This window comes from Lynx canadensis, chromosome A1 (genome assembly GCF_007474595.2).
Source record: "Lynx canadensis isolate LIC74 chromosome A1, mLynCan4.pri.v2, whole genome shotgun sequence".
Lineage (NCBI taxonomy): Eukaryota > Metazoa > Chordata > Mammalia > Carnivora > Felidae > Lynx > Lynx canadensis.
Window position 1 is genome coordinate 144,196,474 of NC_044303.2, and position 24,754 is coordinate 144,221,227.

At 41.7% G+C, this 24,754-nt stretch overlaps 1 pseudogene; it reads right to left on the reverse strand.

Moving 5' to 3' along the window:
- Positions 1-5,340: 5,340 nt before the first annotated feature.
- Positions 5,341-24,754, reverse strand: part of LOC115518600 — a 51,617-nt pseudogene continuing 32,203 nt past the window's right edge.

A 24,754-nucleotide genomic window follows, 5' to 3' on the forward strand; every position in this document is an offset into this window, starting at 1 on the left:
AAAGGAATGGGATGGGATGGATACAATGCAATGAGATGCAATGGGATGGAATCAAACGGACCACAATGCAACACAATGCAACATAAATAAAATATAATAAAATAAAATATAAAATATAAAATAAAATAAAATGGTAAAGGTAAAGCATATTCCCAGTCTCAGAAAGGTCGTTCTCATTAAAATTGCAGATAAAAATCAGTTGGGGAGGGGTGCCTGGGTGGCTCAGTCAGTTAAGTGTGTGACTGGCTCAGGTCATGATCTCACAGTTTCATGAGTTCGAGCCTTGTTTCAGGTGAGCTCAAGCCCCACTTCGGGTGAACCCTGCTTCTCTCTCTTTCTCTGCCCCTCATGGGATAGTCTCTCCCTCTCTCTCTCTGCCCCTTGCTCACTTGTGCCCTGTCTCAAAAAAAAAAAAAAAAAAAAAAAAAAAAAAAAAAAAAACACCTGGGGAAACTTAAAAAATAAATCTATGCCCTGCCCCCAACCAATTAAATTAGAATATCTGTGGATTTGACCACAGCATCCATTATTTCTTTTTAACGTTTATTTATTTTTGAGACAGAGAGAGACAGAGCATGAACAGGAGAGGGGCAGAGAGAGAAAGGGAGACACAGAATCTGAAACAGGCTCCAGGCTCTGAGCTGTCAGCACAGAGCCCGATGCGGGGCTCGAACTCATGGACCGTGAGATCATGACTTGAGCTGAAGTCGGACGCTTAACCGACCAAGCCACCCAGGCACCCCTACATCCATTATTTTTTAAAAAAGCTTTCAGGGTTGAGGCACCTGGGTGGCTCAGTCGGTTAAATATCCAACTCTTGATCTAGGCTCAGGTCATGGTCTTGTGGGTTCCTGGAACAGAGCACTGTGTGGGGCTCCATGCCAGCAGTGCAGAGCCTGCTTAGGATTCTCTCTCCTTCTCTCTCTGTATTACATATTATACATACATATGTATATATACATATATATACATATGTACATATAGTACATATATATACATATATATATGCATATATACATATGCATATATATATGTATATATGTATATACATATATATACATATGTACATATAGTTGTGTATTTGACTTTAGACTTCTGATTTTAAGTTAAAAGGTATGGAAGAATTTGGTTGACTATATAAATAAGAGTGAGGTAATTAAGATAAATTAAATCCACAATATTTATAAGTTTGTTATATTTACAAGAGTTACTTGAGTACCTAGGTAGTTTTTGCCAGACAAATGATACAAAATTAATTTTATAAATGAAATTTAAACATATTAAGTTTGGGGGAATCTAGGTGGCTCAGTCAGTTAAGCACCTGACTCAATTTCAGCTCAGGTCATGATTTCATTGTTCGTGGGATCAAGTCTCACATCGAGCTCTGTAGTGACAGCACAAAGCCTGCTTGGGAGTCTTTCTCTTTCTCTTCTCTCTCTCTCTCTCTCTCTCAATAAATAAACATTTAAAAATAAATTAAGTTTATAGTATATTATACATTAATATAGTATTTTAGATGCTATAAATTAATATATTCAACTTATAAATGCAATTTAAAATTTAAGTTTGCAAATGAGACTAAACATTAATCAAAAGCTTAAAAGTGATGATAAATTGTTCTAGAGTACATTTATAAGTACATTTATAGTGCATTTATAATACATTTATAAATACATTTGTATATTTATGGAGTATAGAAGCGTAAGAAAAGTTTTAAGTTGAACTTATAAACTTAAGGTTTTGCAATTTGTATCTTTAATTAATCAAATACTAATTTTAAAAACCTCAGGCACCTGGCTGGCTCATTGGATTGAGCATCTGACTCTTGACTTTGGCTCAGGTCATGACCTCTCAGTTTGTGAGAGGGAACCCCATGGTGACAGCGCATGGTGACAGTAGGATCTGACGGCGCAGAGCCTACTTGGGATTCTCTCTCTCCCTCTGTCCTTCCCCCTCCCTCTCTCTCTCTTTCAAAATAAGTAAATAATTTTTTTTAAAAAACATAAAAGCCATTAATAGCTTTCTATGTGCAAAAACTGCCCTCATAAGCAAAAAATAAAACCAACAAAATACAGTCCAGTGCTAGTCTGGGGAAATACATCCTCAACTCCAAATAAGGAGTGACAGTTGTTCTAGAACACGGCGCATTTCTACAATGGGGACCGTCACCGCACAGAGGGGAAAAGAGCCTTGGTACCGCTCCCTATGGCTCCCCAGGCATCATCAAGCAGCTGCTACAGCATCTCAATGGCCTGGGTGATGTTGCTCTCAGCAATCAAACCCTCATTTGTTGGCCATTTGGTCCAAAGAACATTTCATGCTGGACTTGGGGCCTCAGGTAGGGATGTGGCAAGAAGCACCCCTCTTTTGTCGTCCTCCTGCCACCCCCCCCCCCCCACGTTAAACCTTAAAAAGAAGTGTAAATGCACCTACTTACCTGGAGGGTTGGGGGTGAATGAGACCTGCAGAATTAAAGCTTCCTTCTCTGGCTAGATGCCCCAGAAGTAACAGTGGCCTCTTCCTGAGCCTGTTGTAAAACAATGACAATTATTTTCCTCATATCACCTGCCTTCTCAGCCATGTAGTAGACATGAATCAGCCCTTGAACTCAGGTTTTTGGGAAAAACCACTTTAATTCCCAAATTTCAACTTGTTTTCATTTTGAAAACTCATTCTCCCAGACTCCAGACAAGTACTACTTGAGTCTTGTTTGGGGTTTCCACTCTTCTCTCAGAATCACCCTAGGATGCCTTCTCAGTACCAAAGTGTTAGGGACTGGGGAGTGGCTGTCCACACAGATTCCTCCTAACACGACCATGGTCAGCACTCACCACCACCCCCATTCTCAGAGGCCATAAAACCACAAAAGGGCCCCCAAATCTGAATGAACCCCTGGAGCCATTTCTTTACTGGCCGTCACCTGGAGGGCTGCAGGAAGCCCCTCTTCTCCCTCTCTCTCTAGTATGGGACAATCTGTCCCTAATCTGAGAAGGAAAGCCTTATGTCCGCCCGCCCTCCTTGCTTTTGGCAAAGAAATTCTGTCTGTTCCCAGTCTTCCTTTACTTATGGCCCCTAAGTTCCCCTAAAGGCTTAGCTTGCAGGCCGGCTCTGACTCACACATGCCACATCCCCTCTGAGGTAATAAGCTCAGAGTCCACCCTCTGAATGGAGAATTGGGGAATAGGGAAATATCAAAGGGAGATGGGCTCAGTGTCTTCTGGTGCCACCCCACCACATTCTGAATGTGCCCAAATGATGATGACCTAAGGTGTAGTATAGGATCCTCTTTGGGTTTCTGGAGCCTACAAAAAAAAAAAAAAAAAAAAAAAGCCACCAGTTATATTGTTTGGAAAAGGCATACTTACAGAATGAAATTGCAGGTGCTCAAGAGGCAGAAGGGTGTGGTGGCAGAGGAAGAAGAGAAGGGATTCCCAAGGCTGGGGGAGCAGGGCATGGTGGAGTCTGGAGTGGACTTGTCTGCTCCACTCCTAAATGGTTTGAGAAATGGAGAGGAGCCTCTGATGGGAGTACCTGGTCATGACTGTGGATGGACGCTTAGCCTGCACCCTGGAGCAGAGTTGAGGGCTCTAGATGGCCAAGCTTACAGCAGCAGGCAGGCTGATCTTGAGGAGCACCAATGCAGCCCTCCTAAAGGAAGCACCACCTCCTCCCCCCAATACGCCCAGAGAACCTGTAGAATGGGGCTGAGGAAGGAGCCCCAGTAAGGACTGACATTGCAGGCTGGCTAGGTGAGAGGGCAGGGGGCAGAGTGAGAGCAGGGAGCAGGGCTCTGCTCAGCTCTAACAGAGGGGAGCTGACCAAAGAAAAGTTGAAGAGCAGAGGCCACAGGGACCTACGCTCAGGGAAGAGAAGGGGACCATACGGAGAGCCAGACAACCTCCAAGCCCCACACTCCCAACTCCAGAAGGTGTTTCTGGCGACACTCTCCATCCAACCTCCAGTCACCAGAGGCAGAAACAGGCAGCCTTGGACCCACATGCAGAAATGGGGAGCCCGCCAAGCATATTCACTATTCTAAAAGTCCTGCACATGTGATGTTTCTATAAGAAGAAATGGAATAAACATTAAGAAAGTACCAAAGAAACCAATGAGCCGTTAAAACTGATTCAGCAGCATGGGGCTCCTGGGTGGCTCAGCTGGCTAAGCGTCTGACTTCATTCAGCTCAGGTTATGGTCTCACGGCTTGTGGGTTTGAGCCCTGCATCCATCTCTGTGCTGACAGTGTGGAGGAGTGTGCTTCAGATTCTGTGTCTCCCTCTCTCTCTGCCCCTCCCCTGCTTGTGCTCTCTCTCTCTCTCTCTCAAAAAAACAAACATTGTTTTAAATAAATAGATAAATAGATTCAGCAGAATATTACCTAAGAGAAGTATGGGTGATTAAATGACATAAGGGAAAAAAATAAATGAAAATCAAACAAACAACTGACCTTACCTCCCAACTCATATCACCAAGGCTGGACCCCAATGCAGTTTCTTCAGCCACTATTTGCTGGACCTGGATTATTCAGTTCCTACTGTTTGGATTTGTTCCTAAAATGAAAAGATGCCTATGTTTAGGCCAGGCCACGTCCTCCACCTAGAAATTCTACAACAGCCCCTGAGAAGTGCTCCACGTGGGTGGAGCACCTCAAGGGGCAGCTCCTGAAGTCACAGCTTTGGTTCAAAGTACCCTGAAGAAAGGATTCACTTCAAACCCTTATCCAAGCTATGATCTAGCACACATGTCTCCCCTTCACTAAGGTTACCTTACTAAGTAATATCAGGTTTATACATTATAAAACACAGTAAGTAATCACTGTGAGGCCCATACATCTCTGCAAAAAAGAGTTGTCCAACTATATGAACATCTCTTGCCATATTTGGGGGGGGTGGTTCTTCTAAATAGCTGTTCATTAATTGCTTATTTTATAGCACCCACTAGAAAAAAACAGTAGCAGATATCTCAAGTCTAAGAAAAACTTACGAAAGTAAGTTTTTCATTGAAAGTGTTCTCCATTACGGGCACCTGGGTGGCTCAGTGGGTTAAGCGTGGGACTCTTGATTTCAGCGCAGGTCAGGATCTCATGGTTCCTGAGATGGAGCCCCCTCCGCCCTGGGCTCTGCGCTGACAGTAAGGAGCCTGCTTGGGATTCTCTCTCTCCCTCTCTCTGCCCCTTCCACTGCTTGTGTACTCTCTCTCTCAAAACAAACATAAGAAAAGAAAAGAAAAGAAAAGAAAAGAAAAGAAAAGAAAAGAAAGAAAGAAAAAGAAAAGAAGAAAAAAAAAAAAGAAAAGAAAAGAAAAAAGAAAAAGGTGTTCTGTTATCTTCACAAGAAGCCCTTTTTTTGTTGTTTGATTTTTGTTTTGTTTTGTTTTCCCACTGAATTCATTTGGGCAGAACTGGAGCCAGGGAGGCTCTGCATCTAAAAGAGGGTGTTCGGCCTCTTGGTGATGAAATGCGGGTTGTGCTGGTGACGCAGGACCCGGTGGGGCAGCGGGAACTTGATTCTTGGAGTCATGGAACTGTCTGACTGCTGCTCGGCGGCACGTGCTGGCTGCAATCTCGTCCACCTTCATGATCTGGATCCAGCAGCCCGGGGAGCGGTGCGGGGTGCCCATGTCTCGGTCGCAGTGGGTGATGGCGCCCTCGTCGTCAGGTCCCTATACGCCCCGTACATGTCGTGGGAGCCACTGCGGGAGTCATAGCACAGCCAGATGACGAAGTTCTTCACCCACAAGGGGAATTTCTCAAACACCTGTCCATAGTAGACAATTTTCCCTGAGCCTTCTTCATCTTCAGACACAAAGTACCAGAAGCGGGACTTGACGACGAAATGATTAGTGCAATACTCGCAGGAGATACAACAGCGGAGTGCGGCACTTCGGGGTGGGCAGGCAGCGCTTCACTACCTTGTACCCCGAAGTGTGCCATCATGGCGCACTGTCCGCTCTCAACCGCCACCCAAGAGAGGACCGCTCCCACCAGACTTCTGAGGACCAGGGGTTGAAAACGAACGTCTCAAAAGTCCCTTCGAGCTCTGTGGTTTCTGTGAGCTGCTGGAGGATGAGTAGTATGCAACTATCTATCTGTACCTACCCTCAGCCCCTGAATAAAGTATTTGTTGAATTGGAAAAGCCAGTCGCCTCCATTAAGCCAAGAGCAGGAGGCTTCAAACTCTTGTCTTTCTCCACTGAATCCACGAGGGGGCGGCAATCCTCCAAAAACATGCCTATTCTGAGCAGGCTGCCCTTTTCTAGCTAAAAAACAGCACCTGAAGTTCATTAAAAATCAAACAACTACCATTTATTACTTATTTTACTCCTAGTAACAACATTGCTAATAGTTCAGTGCTTAAGAACTCATTACCAAAACATTAAATTAAACAAAAACCAGCAACCACACATGAAACAAATGATATTTCAATTATTACAGATGAGGCTGTGAATGAACACAGAAGCCTCATTTTTTTTTTCTCTTTTTCTGGAATTGCCTAGAGAAGACCTTCCTTGTCCCTCAGCCTAAATTCACATGCTGGTCTTCTCTGTGAGCCAAGCAAAGAGCCGTTCATCCATCCATTCATCATTCATTTACTCACTCACACATCAAACTAACACCTACTGAGCAACTGCTGTGTGCTAGGCTCTGTGCTAGGCACTGGGAGGAACGCAAAAAAGTACGTGAATCCAGTTGGCATTAGTCCAGGTCTCTATTTGAGTGGGAGCCATTTTCACTCCAACACTGTTAATTGCAAAAGAATAATTTGTTTTAGGACTGGATGTAACTTTATTAAAGCAACTTGCTGGATTCCCTTGCTCTCTGACTCTATTTGTAAAACATTTGTCCACTGAAAGAACCCCCATTTACTTAATCCTGAGAGTTTTTAGCTAAGTCAAAAAAAAAAAAAAAAAAAAAAAAAAGACTTGTCCTAAATGTCTCACCAGAAAGAATGACTTTCCAGGGAACACAACATAGCTTACCAGGCAGGGACAGGTGGCTTGACAGAAGTTAATTCAATCAAAAACTGTTTGGTCTGCACAGTGTTTTCACTGTTCTTGGGGCTTTTTTTATTTGTTTTGTTAAATAATGCAAACTTTAAAAACAGACAAATTCGGAGCTCTAGTCTAAGATGACAATGTACAAAGACCCTGAACTCACCTCCTCCACAGATATACCAAATCTACCCCCATTTGTAGATCAATTCCTCCTGGAGAAGGACCTAGGGCTGTCTGAACAGCTTCTGCACAACAAATGATATAAACAACCCAGAGAGAATGGCAAGAGACAGAGACTGAGTGACAAGGGGAATCCCCATTCCCAACGCTGCCAACTGCACTGGGGAGGGATGGTACCCACAGGCTGGGAGATCCCTCTTCCCTGGAGCACCAAAAGAAAAAAAAAAGCTCAAGTTTAAAAGGGTAACTAGAATATAAACAAACCAACCCTAAAATCCTGCCAGATGGTAGGAGAGTTGCGGGAACACTCTTGAGGTTAGAGGGACTAGTGAGCAGCACAGTTTACATTCCCCCTCCACCTTGACAGTGTGGACAGGAGCAGGGCCCAGTGCCATAGCTGGCCTGCTGCCTCAGTGAGCCCCAGGCCCCCAGCCCACACCAGTCACAGCCATACCACCAAGGCAGCCCCACCATGTTGCACACACCAGGACATTCCTGGCTGATGTTCAGTACAGCTAATGGCAATTTCACCAAGGCGACACAGGGACAAAGCACCCTGCAACTCTCCAGACCCACATCACTTTGGCTCCAGACAACTTGCCAGGGAACCCCTCCAGTGCAGAGCAACTGGGGGTACACTGACCTTGGCTCTAAGCACTCTGGCACAAACCATCTATACAAAGGATCCCAGAATCCCCTGGCCTGTGCACACCTCAGCTCCAGCCATGCACAGGGTACCCTGGAATACCCTGGCTTGTAATTTCAGCTTCAGCTGTCCTGCCAAGGTACCTTCTGCAGAGAGGGTCCCAGGACCACTCTGGCCCACACCTACTTCAGTCCCAACCATCCCAACAGGCAGCCTAGTATAGAGTTTCCTGGGACCCCCAGCCCATGACAGCCACATCTCCAGCCAACCAACCAAAGTCGCCAGGAACACCAGTATCACAGGGGATGGCCTGTGATAAACAAAACCATTCCATCAAGGTTAGATAAGTAGATGTTTCACCTAATTCCACAGAAACACAGTAAGTCAAGCAAATGAGGAGACAGAGCAATATGTTCCAACAGAAGAATAAGACAAAAATCTCAGAAGGACTTGAAGAATATAATAACTGAAATGAAAATACCCAAGAGGGAATTAACAGTAGATAGAGGATGAAAAAGGAAAAGATCAGTGATCTGGAAGGCAGGATAAGGGAAAGCACCCAGCTGAAAATAAAAAAGATTTTTTTATTTATTTTTATTTTATATTTTTTAAGCACAAGCAGGGAGCAGGGGGAGAGGGCAAAGGGGAAGAGGATGAGAGAATCTCAAGCAGGCTCCATGTACAGTGCATTTGGTTGATCATGAGGTGGCATTTGGTTGATCATGACCTGAGCCAATCCAAGATTTGGGATGCTCAACCAAATGCCACCTCAGCACCCCCCAAAAAAGATTTTTTTTGAGAGAGAGATAGAGATAAAGAGTACAAGCAGGGGAGGGGCAAAAGGAGAGAGAGAATCCAACCAGGTTTCCATGGGTCCAAACAGGGGCTTGATCCCATGGCTGTGAGATCAGTGACCTGAGCCGAAATCAAGAGTGAGACACAACTGACAGAGCTACCAGGCACCCCGCAAAAAAACAATGTCTAAAAATGAGGATAGGAGAGACTGAGAAAATGGCAGAGTAAAAGGACCCGTAAGCTCATTCTATCCCATGGATACAACTAAGTAACACTCACATCAGCATATATAACTAGGAAATAACCCTAAGACGGGCAGAACAAAGTCCACAACTAAAGGCTGGGAAGAAGCCACACTGAGGAAGGTAGGAAGGGTGAAGACACAGTTTGGAAACAAAACAGACCATGGACACCCATGGTGGGGAGGGAACTGGTAGCACAGAGAAGGGTGAAAAACAAAATTTCACATAAGGGAGCCCACACAGGCAAGACAAATCCCCATAACATTTGGCTTTGAAAGTGAGAGGGGCCAAATTTAGTGAGTTTGTACAACCAGCAGAACTTGAAACCTGGGATTTTTAAAAAAATCAGAGGTCTCAGTTCTGAAAGAGCCCAGAGGAAGCCAAGTCACCACCCTTAAAGAGATAGCACAATAGCCCATGCAAAAACAGCCCAGAATCAGCAGTTGAAATACACTGGGGCAGATGGGAGGGAGAGTGATTTACTCATCTCAGAGTGTGACTCAGAGAGACAGAGATCACAGAAACCCCCTCCAGGAACAAACAAACTGGCACATTCCATTTACCTCCTGATCCCACCAGCATAAATAGCGGCCACCTACAGTAACAAGTGTACCTCTGACACTCATTACCTAACTTGCTTACACAAGCCATGCCCACCCACCCCCCCATATCAGTAGATCTGCCCTTTCCAGTCACACTGGCCTTAGTCCTGGTGCTGCAGGCCCCCTCCCCCAGAAGACTGGCACAAACCCTGCCAACACCACATCTCCTGACCAACAAGGTTTGCAGGATTTCAGTTTCAGTGCCAGCGGTAGCAGCAGGTCTCATTTCACAAGCAGATGAGCACACACCTTGTAAAAACACACCCCACCCCTTCTGAGGAACAAATATTGCCCACAACAGGCAAAAGAGACAGGACTGAAGGGAAAAGAGGTCAGGATGCAACAGCACAGCTCGTGATATACACATGAGAGGCACTCCCTGAAGCACCAGGTCCTGGGGATTAGGGGACACTGCACTGCCATGCACTAAGGACCTCTTCTTCTTAAGGCCACTAGCATCAAGAGTAAGAGACACAGCTGACTTTTCTAATACATAGAAATGGACACAGAGAGTTAGACAAAATGTGGAGACAGAGAACTATGTCCCAAATGAAAGAACAGGACCAAACCAGACCAAGAGACCTAAGGAAAACAGATGTAAATAATATGACTTAAAGAGAATTTAAAATAATGATCATAAAGACATTCACTAGACTTGAGAAAAGAGTGGAGGACATCAATGAGATCTTTAAGAGAGATTTTTTTAAAAAAGAACCCATCAGATGGTGTTGCTCATGCCTGAATTTTTTCTATATATAAATGATGTCTTTGTACTTTTTTTACTGCCTGACACATCTCTAGAATACACTTTTCAGATTCAAATCTTTGATTGCCTCTTATGACAAAAATGTGTAAGTTCATTTTCTATAGAGATTAGAAAGATAGTTTATGTCAATATCTAGAATACCTGACGAGCATGTTTCTATCACTGCTAATTTTTAAAAAGCTTCTTTTACTTTCACAACTCATTATTGATAGTCAGGTACATTTCTCAGAATGTTGTCTCTTTTGGGAAAACATCTATCAAGTTCCTTTCATACAAAGTTGTTTTATCACTGTGCTGTAGCCCTGAAACTAACATAACATTGTGTGTCAACTACACTTCAATAACAACGTAATGAAATGAAATACAGAATATTTAAGATTCTGGGGAAAAAAAAGAACCAATCAGAGATAAAGAATACCATAAATGAAATTAAAAATACACTTGATGGAATAAACAGCAGTCTAGATGAAGTAGAGGAATGAATTAATGAAGTGGAAGACAAAGTAACAGAAAGTAATGAAGCTGACCAAGTGAGAGGAAAAAATACGCAAATTAAGAAAAGTCTTAGGGAACTCAGTCTCTACATCAAACGTAATAACATTTGCATTATAGGGATCATAGAAGAAGAGGAGAGCAAAGGCTGCAGAAAATTTATTTGAAGAAATAATAGCTGAAAACTTCCCCAATCTGGAAACAGATATCCACATCCAGGAGGCACAGAGATCCCCCTAGAAAATCAACTCTAGGAGGTCCACACCAAGACACATAGAACTGAAAATGGCAAAAAGTAGTGATAAAGAAAAAAACTTTAAAGCAGCAACAGAAAAGAAGATAGCATCATTAGATTCTCCCTGTATGTAACTATCAGCAGATTTTTCAGCAGAAGCTTTACAGGCCAGAAGAGGGTGGCATGCTATATTCAAAGTCCTGAAAGGGAAAAACCTGCAGCTAAGAATACTCTATCCAGCAAAGCTATCATTCAGAATACAAGGAGAGATAAAGAGTTTCTGAACCAAAAAATAAAGGAGTTTGTGACCACTCAGCCTACCCTACAAAAAATATTAAAGGGTACTCTTTGAATGGAAAGGAAAGAACATAAGTGAGAGTATGAAAAGTAAAAAAAACATAAAAGCAGTAAAAGTAAGTATTTCTGTAAAAATAAGTCAAAGGATTCACTAACTAAGAGGATGTAAAACACAATACCATATATCTAAAATGTGGGGGACAGGGGGAAGGGGTAGAGAATGGGTTCAAACTTAAGTGAATATCAACTTAATATAGATTGCTATATACACAAGATGTTATACACAAACCTAATGGTAACCACAAATCAAAAATCAGTAATAGACAGGCAAAGAATAAACAGAAAGGAATTCAAGGAAAGCCAATGAACCATGAAAGAGAGCAAAAGAAGAATCACATAACAACTACAAAAACAGCCACAAAATAGGTAACAAAATGGCAATAAATATATATCTATCAATAATAACTTCAAATTGGACTCAAATAAATAAATGCGTCAATGCTCCAATCAAAAGACATAGGGTGTTTTAAAATAAAAATGGTGGGGTTGCCTGGGTGGCTCAGTGGGTAAAGTGGCTGACTTCAGCTCAGGTCATGATCTTGGGGTTCATGATTTCAAGCCCTGTATCAGGTTCCGTGCTGACAACTCAGCACCTGGGCCTGCTTCAGATTCTGTCTCCCTCTCTCTCTGCCCCTCCCCCCTCATGCTGGTCTCTCTCTCTGTCTGTCTGTCTCTCTCTCTCTCAAAAAAACAAACATTGGAAAAAAGAGACCCATCTATACACTGCCTACAAGAGACTTACTTCATACCTAAACACACCTGCAGACTCACAGTGAGGGAATAGAGAAACAGGTATCATGCAAATGAAAATGTAAAGAAAGCCACGGTAGCCATACTTAAAATGGACAAAATAGACTTTAAAACAAAGACCACAACAAGAGACAAAGATGGACATTATTTAATAATAAAGGGGACAGTCCAACAAGACGATATAACAATTGTAAAAACTTATACACCCAACATGAAAGCACCCAAATACATAACAAGTTAATAACAAACATAAAGAAAATAATCAATAGTAATAGAATAGCAGGGGACTTTAAGACCCCACTTATATCCAAGCACACATCATCCAAACAGAATATCAACAAGGAAATTGGCTTTGAATGACACACTGGACCAGATGGATTTAACAGATATATTCAGAACATCCCATCCTAAAACAGCACAATACAAATTTTTTCAAGTGCACATAGAACATTTTCCAGAACAGATCACATATTAGGCCACAAGTCTCAAGAAATTCAAAAAGATCAATATCATTCCATGCATCTTTTGTGACCACAACACTGAAACTAGAAATCAACGACAAGAAAAAGTCTGGAAAGAGCAAAAAAAAAAAAAAAAAAAAAAAGATTACATAACATGCTACTAAACAATGAATGGGTCAACCAAGAAATCAAAGAAGAAATCGAAACATACATGGAAAGATGGGGCATCTGGGTGGCTCAGTTAAGCGTCTGACTCTTGGTTTTGACTCAGGTCTTGATCTCATGGTTTGTGGGTTTGAGGCCCACATCAAACTCTGTGCTGGCAGCATGGAGCCTGCTTCGGGTTTTCTCTCTCCCCCACTCTCTCTCTTCCCCTTCCCTGCTTTCTCTCTCAAAATAAATAAATAAACATTTAAAACATACATAGAAACAAATGAAAATGAAAACACAACAGTCCAAAATTTGGGGGGTGCAGCAAAACTGGTTCTAGGAAGGAAGTTTAAAACAATACGGGCCTTCCTCAAGAGGCAAAAAAAATCAAAGCAACAACCTAACCTTACACCTAAAGGTGCTAGAAAAAGAAGAACAAACAAAACCCAAACCTAACAGAAGAAAGGAAATAATAAGGATTAGAGCATGGATGGAGCTAGAGAGTCAAATGCTAAGTGAAATAAGTCAGAGACAAATACCATATGATTTCATACATATGTGGAATTTAAGAAACAAAACTAATGAGCAAAGGGAAAAAGAGAGAGAAAGAGAGAGGGGGAGAGAGAGGGAAGCCAAGAAACAGATCCTTTACTATAGACAACGAATTGATGGTTACCAGGGAGGGGGGGGGGGGGAGGGGGAAACTGGGACTAAGGGGTGTACCTGTCATGATGAGCACTGGTGATGTATGGAATTAATGAATCACTATACTGTATACCTGAAACTAATGTAACATTGTATGTTAACTCTACTGGAATTAAAATTAACACTTAATCAACAAAACACAACAAAAATAAAATAAAATGAGGACAGAGTACAGGATCTCTTAGGTAACATCAAGCAAACTGACATTTGCATTATAGGGGTCCCAGAAGAAGAGAGAGAGAAGAGGGCAGAAAACTTACTTGAGTAAATAATAGCTAAAAAATTCCCTAACCTGGGGAAGGAAACAGATATTCAGGTTCACAAACACAGAGAGTTCCACATCATGAATCCCAGGAGGTTCACACCATGACACATAATAATTAAAATGTCAAAGATGAAAGAGAAAGAATTTTAAAAACAGCAAGAGAGAAGCAACTAGTCATATACAAAGGAAATTCCATAAGGCTATCAGCTTTTTTTTCAGCAGAAATTTTATAGGCTAGAATGGAGAGGCATGATTATTCAAAGTGTTGAAAGAAAAAAAAAAAAACCTATAACCAGGAATACCCAGCAAGAACATCACTCAGATTTGAAGGAAAGATAGTTTCCCAAACAAAATCAAAGAATTCATTACCACGAAGCCAGTCTTAAAATAAATGTTAAGGGGACTTCTGTAAGAAGAGAAGAAATGTCCATAATTAGAAAAAAAATTATAAAAGGAAAAATTTTCAGGGCACCTGGCTGACTCAGTTGGTACAGCAGGTAACTCTTGATATTGGAGTTTTAAGTTTGAGCCCCACGTTGGGTGTAAAGATTACCAAAAAATAAAATCTCAAGAAAACAAAAGGAAAAATTTCTTGAGTAAAATCAAAAATAAAGGTAGCACAGCAATCACTTATAAAGCTAGTATGAAGGTTGAAAGACAGAAGTAGTAAAATCAATTACATCTAAAAAATTAATTAAGAGGACTTACAAAATAAAAAGATGTAAAATATGACAACACATACATAAAATGTGTTCGAACTTAAGTGACCCTCAAGTTAATATAGACTGCTATATATTTAGAATGTTATACATAAACCTCATGGTAACCACAAGCCAAAAACCTGTAAGAGATACACAAAAAATTAAGAGAAAGAAAGCCAAGCATAACAATAAAAAAAGTAATCAACCAGGGGCGCCTGGGTGGCTCAGTTGGTTGAGCATCCAACTTCGGCTCAGGTCATGATCTTACAGTTTGTGGGTTCATGCCCCGCATCAGGCTCTGTGCTGACAGCTTGCTCAGAGCCTGCAACCTGCTTCAAATTCTGTGTCTCCTTCTCTCTCTCTGCCCCTCCCCAGCTCATGGTCTGTCTCTCAAAAATAAATAAATGTTAAAAAAAAGTCATCAATCATAAAGAGAGGAAGAGAAGAAGCAACAGAGAATACAGAAACAACCAGAAAACAATGAATAAAATGGCAATATGTACATATCTATTAATAATGACTTTAATTGCAAATGGTCTAAATGCTTCAATCAAAAAATATAGAGAGATGGAATAGACTAAAAAAAACAAGTCCCATTTAGATATTGCCTACAAGAGACTGACTTCAGAACTAAAGACACATACAAATTGAAAGTGAAGATATGGAAAAGATACTCCATATAAAGGCGGGGGGAAAAAAGCCAGGGTAGCAATACCTCTATGGGACAAAATATACCTTAAAACAAAGACTGTAACAAGCAACAAAGAAGGGCATTGCACGATAATAAAAGGATAAATCCAACAAGAGGATGTAACAATTTTAATAACTATATGCTCGACATTGGACACCTAAATACATAAAGCAAATATCAACTGACATAAAGGGGAAAATTGACAGGAGTACAATACTAATAGCAGATTTAACCCCTACTTACATCAATAGATAGAACATTCAAGCAGAAAATCAATAAGGAAATTTTTTTTTCTCCCTCCCTCCCTCGGAAATGTTTTTGAATGACACATTAGACCAGATGGGTTTAAGAGATATATACAGAACATTCCATCCAAAAACAACAGAATACACAGGGTTTTGTTGTTGTTGTTGTTGTTTTTCAAGTGCACATGGAACAGTCCCTAAGATGAATCACATATTAGGCCCCAAAACAATCTCAACAAATTTAAGAGGGAAATCACATCAAACATCTTTTCCAACCACAACAGTATTAAAGTAGAAATCAATTACAAGAAAAAAAAAACTGGAAAAAAAATGAACACATAAAGACTAAACACCATGCCACTAAACAACAAATGGGTCAATGAGGAAATCAAAAGGGAAATTAAAAACTACATGGAAACAAGTGAAAATAACACACAACAATTCAAAAATTTTGGGTCTCAGCAGAAGCAGTTCTAAGAGGGAGATTTATAGTGATACAAACCTACCTCAACAAACAAGGAAAATCTCAATCTAACTTTATACCTAAAGAAACTAGAAAAAGAAGAACAAAGCCCAAAATTAGTAGAATGAAGGAAATAATAACGATCAGAACAGAAACAAATAAAATAGAGACAAAAAAAAAAGAGAGAGAAAAGACTAATGAAATCAAGAGTTGGTTCTTTGAAAAGATAAATAAAATCAATATCCTTTAGCCAGACTCATTAAGAAAAAAAGAGAAAGGACCCAAATAAACAAAATCGGAAATTCAAGAGGAGAGGTGCCTAGCTGGCTCAGTCAGAAGAGCATGTGACTCTTGATCATGGGGTTGTAAGTTAGAGCCCCATGTTGGGTGTAGAAATTACTTAAAAATAAAATCTTAATGAAATGAAAGAGAAGTAACAAATGACACCACAAAAACACAAAGGATTAGGGGCACATGGGTGGATCAGTCAGTTAAGCATCCATCTTTGTTTGGCTCAGGTCATAATCTCACAGCTAGTGGGTTCGAGTCCCATGTTGGGTTCTGTGCTGACAGCTCAGAGCCTGGAGTCTGCTTCAGGTTCTTGTCTCTCTCTCTCTGCCTCCCCCAACTCACACTCTGTCTCTCTCAAAAATAAATACTTTTTAAAAAGTACAAAGGATTATAAGGGACTACTATCAAAAATGATAACCAAAAATTGGACAACCTAGAAAAACTGGATAAATTCCTAGAAACATAATCTGCCAAAACTGAATCAGGAAAAAATAAAAAAAATCTGAATAGAATGAATACTAGTAATAAAACTGAATCAGTTATCAAAAAACTCCTGATGAACTAAAGTCCAGGACCAGAGGGATTGACTGGTGAATTCTACCAAACATTTATTTTTTTTTTTTAATTTTGTTTTAACGTTTGTTTATTTTTGAGACAGAGAATGAACAGGGGAGGGTCAGAGAGAGGTAGACACAGAATCTGAAACAGGCTCCAGGCTCTGAGCCGTCAGCACAGAGCCTGATGCGGGGCTTGAACTCACGGACCGCTAGATCGTGACCTGAGCCAAAGTCCGACGCTTAACCGACTGCGCCACCCAGGCGCCCCTCTACCAAACATTTAAAGAAGAGTTAATACCTATTCTCCTAGGGGCGCCTGGATGGCGCAGTCGGTTAAGCGTCCGACTTCAGCCAGGTCACAATCTTGCGGTCCGTGAGTTTGAGCCCCGCGTCGGGCTCTGGGCTGACGGCTCAGAGCCTGGAGCCTGTTTCCGATTCTGTGTCTCCCTCTCCCTCTGCCCTTCCCCTGCTCATGCTCTGTCTCTCTCTGTCCCAAAAATAAATAAACGTTGAAAAAAAAATTAAAAAAAAATACCTATTCTCCTCAAATTATTCCAAAAAAATATTCCAAAAATAGGATAAGAAAGCTTCCAGAGGCCAGCATTGCCCTGATGCCAAAACTAGACAAAGACACTACAGAAAAAGAAAACCACAGGCCAATATTCCTGATGAACATGAATGCAAAAATCCTCAGCAAAGTATTAACAAACCACATTCAATAACACATTAAAAGGATCATTCACCATACTCAAAGGGGATTTATTCCAGAGATGCAAGAATGGTTCAATACCTGCAAATCAATTAACATGATACACAACATTAACAAAATTAAGGATAAAAAGCATACATTCATCTCCATAGATGCAGAAAAAGCATTTGAGGAAATATCCATTCGTGATAAAAACTGGTAACAAAGTGGCTTTAGAGGAAACATACCCATCACTTCTCAGCCTTACAGTTAAGATCAAGTGTAGAGGAAACATACCTTAACATAACAAAGGCCCTATAGGACAAACCCACAGCTCACATCATTACAATGGTAAAAAATTGAGATCTTTTCATCTAAGATCAGGAACAAGATAAGGATTTCCACTTTTATTCAACATAGTACTAGAAGTCCTAGCCGCAGCAATCAGACAAGGGAGAAAAAAGCACATCCATATTAGTAAAAAAGAAATAAAACTGTCACTAATTGCAGATGATATGATACTATACATAGAAAACCCTTAGGATTTTGCAAAAAAAAAAACCTATCAGAAGTAGTAATTCAGTAAAGATACAGGATACAAAATTGATATACAGAAATCTGTGTGTTTCTCTACACTAATAACAAAGCAGCAGAAAGAGAAATTAAGAAAATTCCATTTACAACTGCACCCAAAAGAATAAAATACCTAGGAATAAACTGAACGAAGGAATTAAAATACATAGTCTGAAGACTATGAAATGTTGATGAAAAGAATTAAAGATGACACAAATGAAAAAATATTCCACACTCATGGATTAGAAGAATTAATATTATTAAAATATTCATACTATCCAAGGCAATCTACAGATTCAGTGCAATTCTTATTAAAATATGAATAGCATGTGTCACAGAACTAGAAAAATATAAAATTGGTATGGAACCACAAAAGACCCCAAATAGCCAAAGTAATCTTGAGAAAGAACAAAACTGGAGGTATCACCATCCAGATTTCAAGATATACTAAAATGCTGTAGTAATCAAAACAGTATTGTACTGGCACAAAAAGAGACACATAGATCAATAGAATAGAGAGCCCAGAAATAAACCTACACTTATGTGGTCAATTAGTCTATGACAAAGGAGACAACAATATACAATGGGGAAAAGACAGTCTCTTCAATAAATGGTGCTGGGAAAACTGGACAGCTACATGCAAAAGAATGAAACTGGGCCACTGTCTTACACCATACACAAAAAGAAACTCAGAATGGATTAAGGACCTAAATATGAGACCTGAAACCGTAAAACTCCTATAAAAACATAGGCAGTAACTTCTTAGACATCAGTCTTAGCGATATTTTTCTAGATATGTCTCCTCTGGCAAGGGAAACAAAAAGCAAAATTAAACTGTTGAGTCTACACCAAAATAAAAGCTTTGAACAGCAAAGGAAACCATCAACAAAACAAGAAGGGAACCTACTAAATGGGGGGAAATATTTTCAAATCTATCCAATAAGCAGTTAATATCCAAAATATATAAATTATTACAACACTAAAAAAATTCCAATTAAAAAGTGGACAGAGAAACTGAATGGACATCTTTCCAGAAAAGACATTCAGATGGCCAACAGATACATGAAAAGATGTTCAACATCACTAATCATCAGGGAAATGCAAATCAAAACCACCATGAGATATCACCTTATACCTGTCAGGTATTAAAAAGGCAAGAAATGGGGCACCTGGGTGGCTCAGTCAGTTGAGCGTCCAGCTTCTGTTCAAGTCATGATTTCACTGCTCATGGGTTCAAGCCCTGCATCAGGCTCTGTGCTGACAGCCCGGAGCCTGGAGACAGCTTCGGATTCTGTATCTGTCTTCCTCTCTCTCTCTGCGCCCCATCACCCCCACACACACTCTGTTTCTCTCTCTCTCAAAATAAATAAACATTTAAAAAAATTGGCGGGGGTGGGGGAAAACCTGGGTGGCTCAGTTGGTTAATCATCTGACTTCAGCTCAGATCATGATCTCACAGTCCCTGAGTTCGAGCCCCACATCAGGCTCTGTGCTGACAGCTCGGAGCCTGGAGCCTGCTTCAGATTCTGTGTCCCCTCTCTCTCTGTCCCCTTCCGGGCTCATGCTCTGTCTCTCTCTGTCTCAAAATAAATAAAAACATTAACAAAAAATTTTTTAATAAAAAAATTTTTTTAAATAATTTTTTTTTTTTTTTTTACAATACAAGAAATAACAAGTATTGGCAAGGATATGGAGAAAAACGAATGCTCCTTAAGTGTTGGTGACAATGTCAATTGGTATAGCCACTGTGGAAAACAGTATGGCGGTGTCTCAAAAATTAGAAATATGGGGCACCTGGTTGGCTCTGTCAGTGGAATGTGACACTCGATCTCAAGGGTGGTAAGTTCAGGCCCTAGATTGGGTGTAGAGATTACTTAAAAACAAAACAAAAAATGTTCAAAAAATTAGAAATATCATACAATTCAGTAATCCCACTACTGTGTATTTACCCAATAGGAAAAAAAAACACTAATTTGAAAAGATATATGCACCCCTATGTTTACTGTAGCATTATTTACAATAGCCAAGGTATGAAAGCAACCCAAGTGTCCAGTGATAGGTGAATGGATGAAGAAGAGTGGCACACACACACACACACACACACACTGGAATATTATTAAGCCATAAAAAAAAAGAGGGGCATCTGGGTGGCTCAGTTGGTTGAGCATCTGACTTCTGCTCAGGTCATGATTTCACGGTTTATGTATTTGAGTCCCACATCAGGCTCTCTGCTATCATCCGGTCAGCACAGAGGTTGCTTGGGATCCTCTGTCCCCCTCTGTGCCCCTCCCCCACTTACACTCTTGCAAAAATAAATGAATTTTTTTTAATGCCTAAAAAAGAGAGATCTTGCCGTTTCCAACAACATGGATGGACCTATAGGGTAGGGTATTAGGTGAAGTGAAACAAGTCAGACGAAGAAAGACAAATACCATATGATTTCACTTATATGTGAAATCTAGAAAAATACAAAACTAAACAAAGGAACAAAAGCAGAAACAGACCCATAAATACAGAGAACAAACTGGTGGTTGCCAGAGGGGAGAAAAGTAGAGGGATGGGCAAAAGGGGCAAAGGGGAATGGGAGGTATGGCTTCCACTTATGGAACAAATGACTCAGGGTAATGAAAGCTACAATATAGGGAATATGGCCAGTGGTGCTAGAATAGTGATGTGTGGGGACAGATGGCAACTACACTTGTTGTAACAGAGTCATTGAATCACTCTGCTGCACACCTGAAACTAATTACCATTGTGTATCAACTATACTTTAATTTAAAAAAATACTTGGGGGATGCCTGGGTGGCTCAGTCAGTTAAGCGTCTGACTCTTGATCTTGGCTCAGATCATGATCTCGAAGTTCAAGAGTTCAAGCCCCTCATTGGGCTCTGTGTTGATAGTAAAGAGTCTGCTTGGGATTCTCTCTCTCTCTCTCTCTCTCTCTCTCTCTGCCCTTCCCCTGCTTGTACTCTCTCTCAAAATAATCAAAAATTTTTTAAGTTCAAAATAAAGAAGGAAAAAAATGTTAAGAGTTCATATTAAAATCTGGATTTTCAGCTTCTCTTAAGAAATCAAAAGTTCTGACTGCTGTCCATAGTGTAGTGGGCAGAAACACACTTGTGTTTGCCCTTACTGTAGAATTTTAAAATGTATTGCAGAGTAACAGTAATAAAAATGAAAAGCTCTGGGGGCGCCTGGGTGGCGCAGTCGGTTAAGCGTCCGACTTCAGCCAGGTCACGATCTCGCGGTCCGTGAGTTCGAGCCCCGCGTCGGGCTCTGGGCTGATGGCTCAGAGCCTGGAGCCTGTTTCCAATTCTGTGTCTCCCTCTCTCTCTGCCCCTCCCCCGTTCATGCTCTCTCTCTGTCCCAAAAATAAATAAACGTTGAAAAAAAAAAAAAAATGAAAAGCTCTGGCCACACTAACTGCATTCCTGCACAAGATCTTAGAGAGAGCTGCGTTCTCCACCACTTCCCTCTTCATTCAACCCTCTTCACTCATGGAGCTCTTGTCTAGGCCCTAGAAGTGACAGTCTGAAACCCTCAACTTGTGATGTTGAAGGCACAGACAGAGGAGGGCTAGACTCCACCCCTCTGGTCGACACCTGTTAGGTGACCTGTTCCTACTTCCACAGCTACCGAATGGCAAGGCCTGGGCTCCAAGCCAGGAGTCCTAACTCCTCCTACCAGCAGGGCTCTACTAGAAACAGATGGCACACTCAATTAGGTAATTTGGATTTTTAATAAAAGGGCCATTTATGAGGTTGGGGCAGGTTTCAGGAAACCAAAGTGGAGAGTACAGTATCCCTCCCCACGTTCCCCTCCACTGGCCAAACAAGAGGGGGGAGCTGCTCCCACCCCTTCCCACCAGCCTTGACAGAGCAAGGAAAGAATAATCATCATTCCTGGAGAGGACAGGAGTGCAGTGAGTGTCGGTGAACAACAGCTGTGGCCTTGGGTAGATGGGCACAGCAATCCCGCAAAACCGTAGGGAGAAGGAACCAAGGAAATAAGTAGCCCAACCCCATCTCCTCCCCCACTCCAGTTATTCAAACTCAGCACTCGGGTGTACAAGGGGGTCCATTAATGCGAAATGTTCATCCAGCCCCGTGAGACGGAAAGCAGGGTAGAAGCAGGCAGGGAGTGGGCCTCACTTTTGCCCCAGGACAGAGAAGACCCCAACAAACTCCTCCTCCACCTGAATTGATCTCGAAGTTCTGTGAAGTTCCACCACACTGCCCTGTGCCCCAGGCATCGGACCAAAAACATCATAGTGCCAACAGACAGGGAGGAGAAAAGATGGACACCAAAAGGAATAGCTCAGCTTACCTTCAGACACGTTGCACACATTCCCTCTAATCCTGCAGGGGAAGGAATTTCTTTCTGTAGGTGAAGAAATTGAGGCACAGGATGGTAGGACTTGGCAAAGGACACCTACTGTATAATGTTGGAGGCACGGTTCAAACTCAGTGTCACTAGCTCCAACCTGAAGTTATTATATGTTACAGAAAATATTCATCAGTTGTTGCCAGAAACAGGTAACATAGCAGGCCTGAGATTGTTATCATTTATTATTTATTATTTATTTATTTTTTTCAACGTTTATTTATTTTTGGGACAGAGAGAGAGACAGAGCATGAACGGGGGAGGGGCAGAGAGAGAGGGAGACACGAATCGGAAACAGGCTCCAGGCTCTGAGCCATCAGCCCAGAGCCCGACGCGGGGCTCGAACTCACCGACCGTGAGATCGTGACCTGGCTGAAGTCGGACGCTTACCGACTGTGCCACCCAGGCGCCCCATATCCTTTTAAAAGTCTGTTTGCAAAGTTTGCCCTCGACTGGCGTCTGAGAACTTGAATTTTGGTCATGTCTGGTTTGCCAAAGTCACATGGCTGTTAGCAACAGGGCGGGGACTAGATCCCAGGTTTGGGGACTTGTAGGCTCATGCTCCTCCACTAACTATGAAAGGCTTCAGGGTACTCAAACAGAAAGTGTTGACAGAGCATATGTGACAAAGTTCCAGGGATCTTGTGGGAGGCCATCCCACTGCTGGTCTTGGTGAAGACGTAGCAGAAGGTAGGCACATCCTGGGACTTTCGAAGCCCCCACTTTCCTTCTCTACACCTTCCTCTCACCCTTCTGAGACTTCATGCCTTCATCTTCCCTCAGAGTTCAAACCTGGGTTTACTGGGAGTATCTCTTACTCAGGTGCCATATACTGAGCAAGAAGCTGGCTCTTTCAGCCCCACCTGTGCCTCCATGGCCAGCTGCCTTTACAAAGCACAAAGACCCAACAACTTTATACAGGGCCCCTGGTCAACCTCAGGCTTGAGAAGGAACTCACTGGGACCCATCTTGCTTCTATCGAGAAGCACAATGGGCCTTGCTTACATCAGTGTTGTACTCAAAAACACTGTAACAGATGCTTTTGGGTGCCTGTCCATCTCTCTTACCACTTGTCACCCATTGATGTCCAACTGCCAATACCTGCAGTTCTTATTTCAGAGCATTCTCTGGCACTCAGGCCTTCCCCGCACCCCCCCTCCCTTGGCAGGCTACAAGTGCAGGGGAATTAAGTGATACTCACCTCCCCATCCCTGCCTTATTCTCTCCTCCCCTTCCTAGGGTTCCTTCACCTCCCAAATAAACAGGGTGTACCGCAATCCTTCTCTCAGAGTCTGTTTCCGGATAAACCAACCAGAAGAAAATTTCGCTCAGCACAAGCCCACTCAAATTTTACTTAATCCAGAGTTTGGGAATCTGAGATGTGCATGGATACCCTATGCTCATGAGCACAAATACATCCGCACAGAGAACTTCTCTCTGAACCAACCATTCCAAAGACATCCATATTACTCAGCCACTTGGCTGGACTTTATTACCCCTCCATGAATAGCCCATAAGTCCAATAAGTGGAGTGAAAACTAGCACAGTGAAGGAACAGTCGTATTGGATCTCATTCATCTTTTAACCCCACCCACCATCCACCATGACACCCAGCCCTCAGGCCTGGGTAAGTGCTCATTAAATATGTTAATCAGAGGAGCAGTTGGAGCAGGCAGCCTCTGCTCCACAAGGCTCCACTCCTAATCCCCTACTATGTGATCTCCCAGGGCACCAGGACGATTCCCCCACTCGTACTCTCTCTGCTCATAATGGTGCAGAATCTCACTTGGTCTTGAAGAGTGTGCCAGAAATATGCTCTTGAAACAGCCTGCTTGTTCACAAATACATTTCCATTTTAGCAAGAGCAGCTGTCACTCCTGCTGGAGGCCTGCTGGTCTCACCCTTGCCACCTGCCCGAAAGGAAAATTTAATTCATAGAAACTTAAGAGGGCCTAATTCAACCCCTCTTCTAATTCAGAGATCCTCTCAAAAGCCTCCCTGATGTTTGTCATCTATTTCATGAACACTTCAAACAACAGGGAACTCATTGCTACATGCCATAGCCAATCCTATGGTTAGAAGGTTCTAATTATTAAGTTTTTAGACAATTCTATTTTCAAAAATTTTTTAATGTTTATTTATTTTTGAGAGATTGAGAGAGAGAGAGAGAGAGAGAGAGAGCATGAGCAGGGGAGGGGCAGAGAGAGTGAGAAAGACACAGAATCTGAGCTGTCAGCACAGAGCCTGACACGGGGCTTGAACCCACAGACCATGAGATCATGACCTGAGCCGAAGTCAGATGCTTAACTGACTGATTCACCCAGGTGCCCCTAAATATTTATTATTTTTTTCTTTATAATACATATTATATATGTATTATATGTATTACATATATTATGTATTATTATGTATTAAAATATTTATGTATTATATATTAAACATTTACTACGTGCCAGGTACTATTTTTTAAAGTTTACTTACTCATTTCAAGACAGAGAGAGAGAGAGAGAGAGAGGAGAGAGA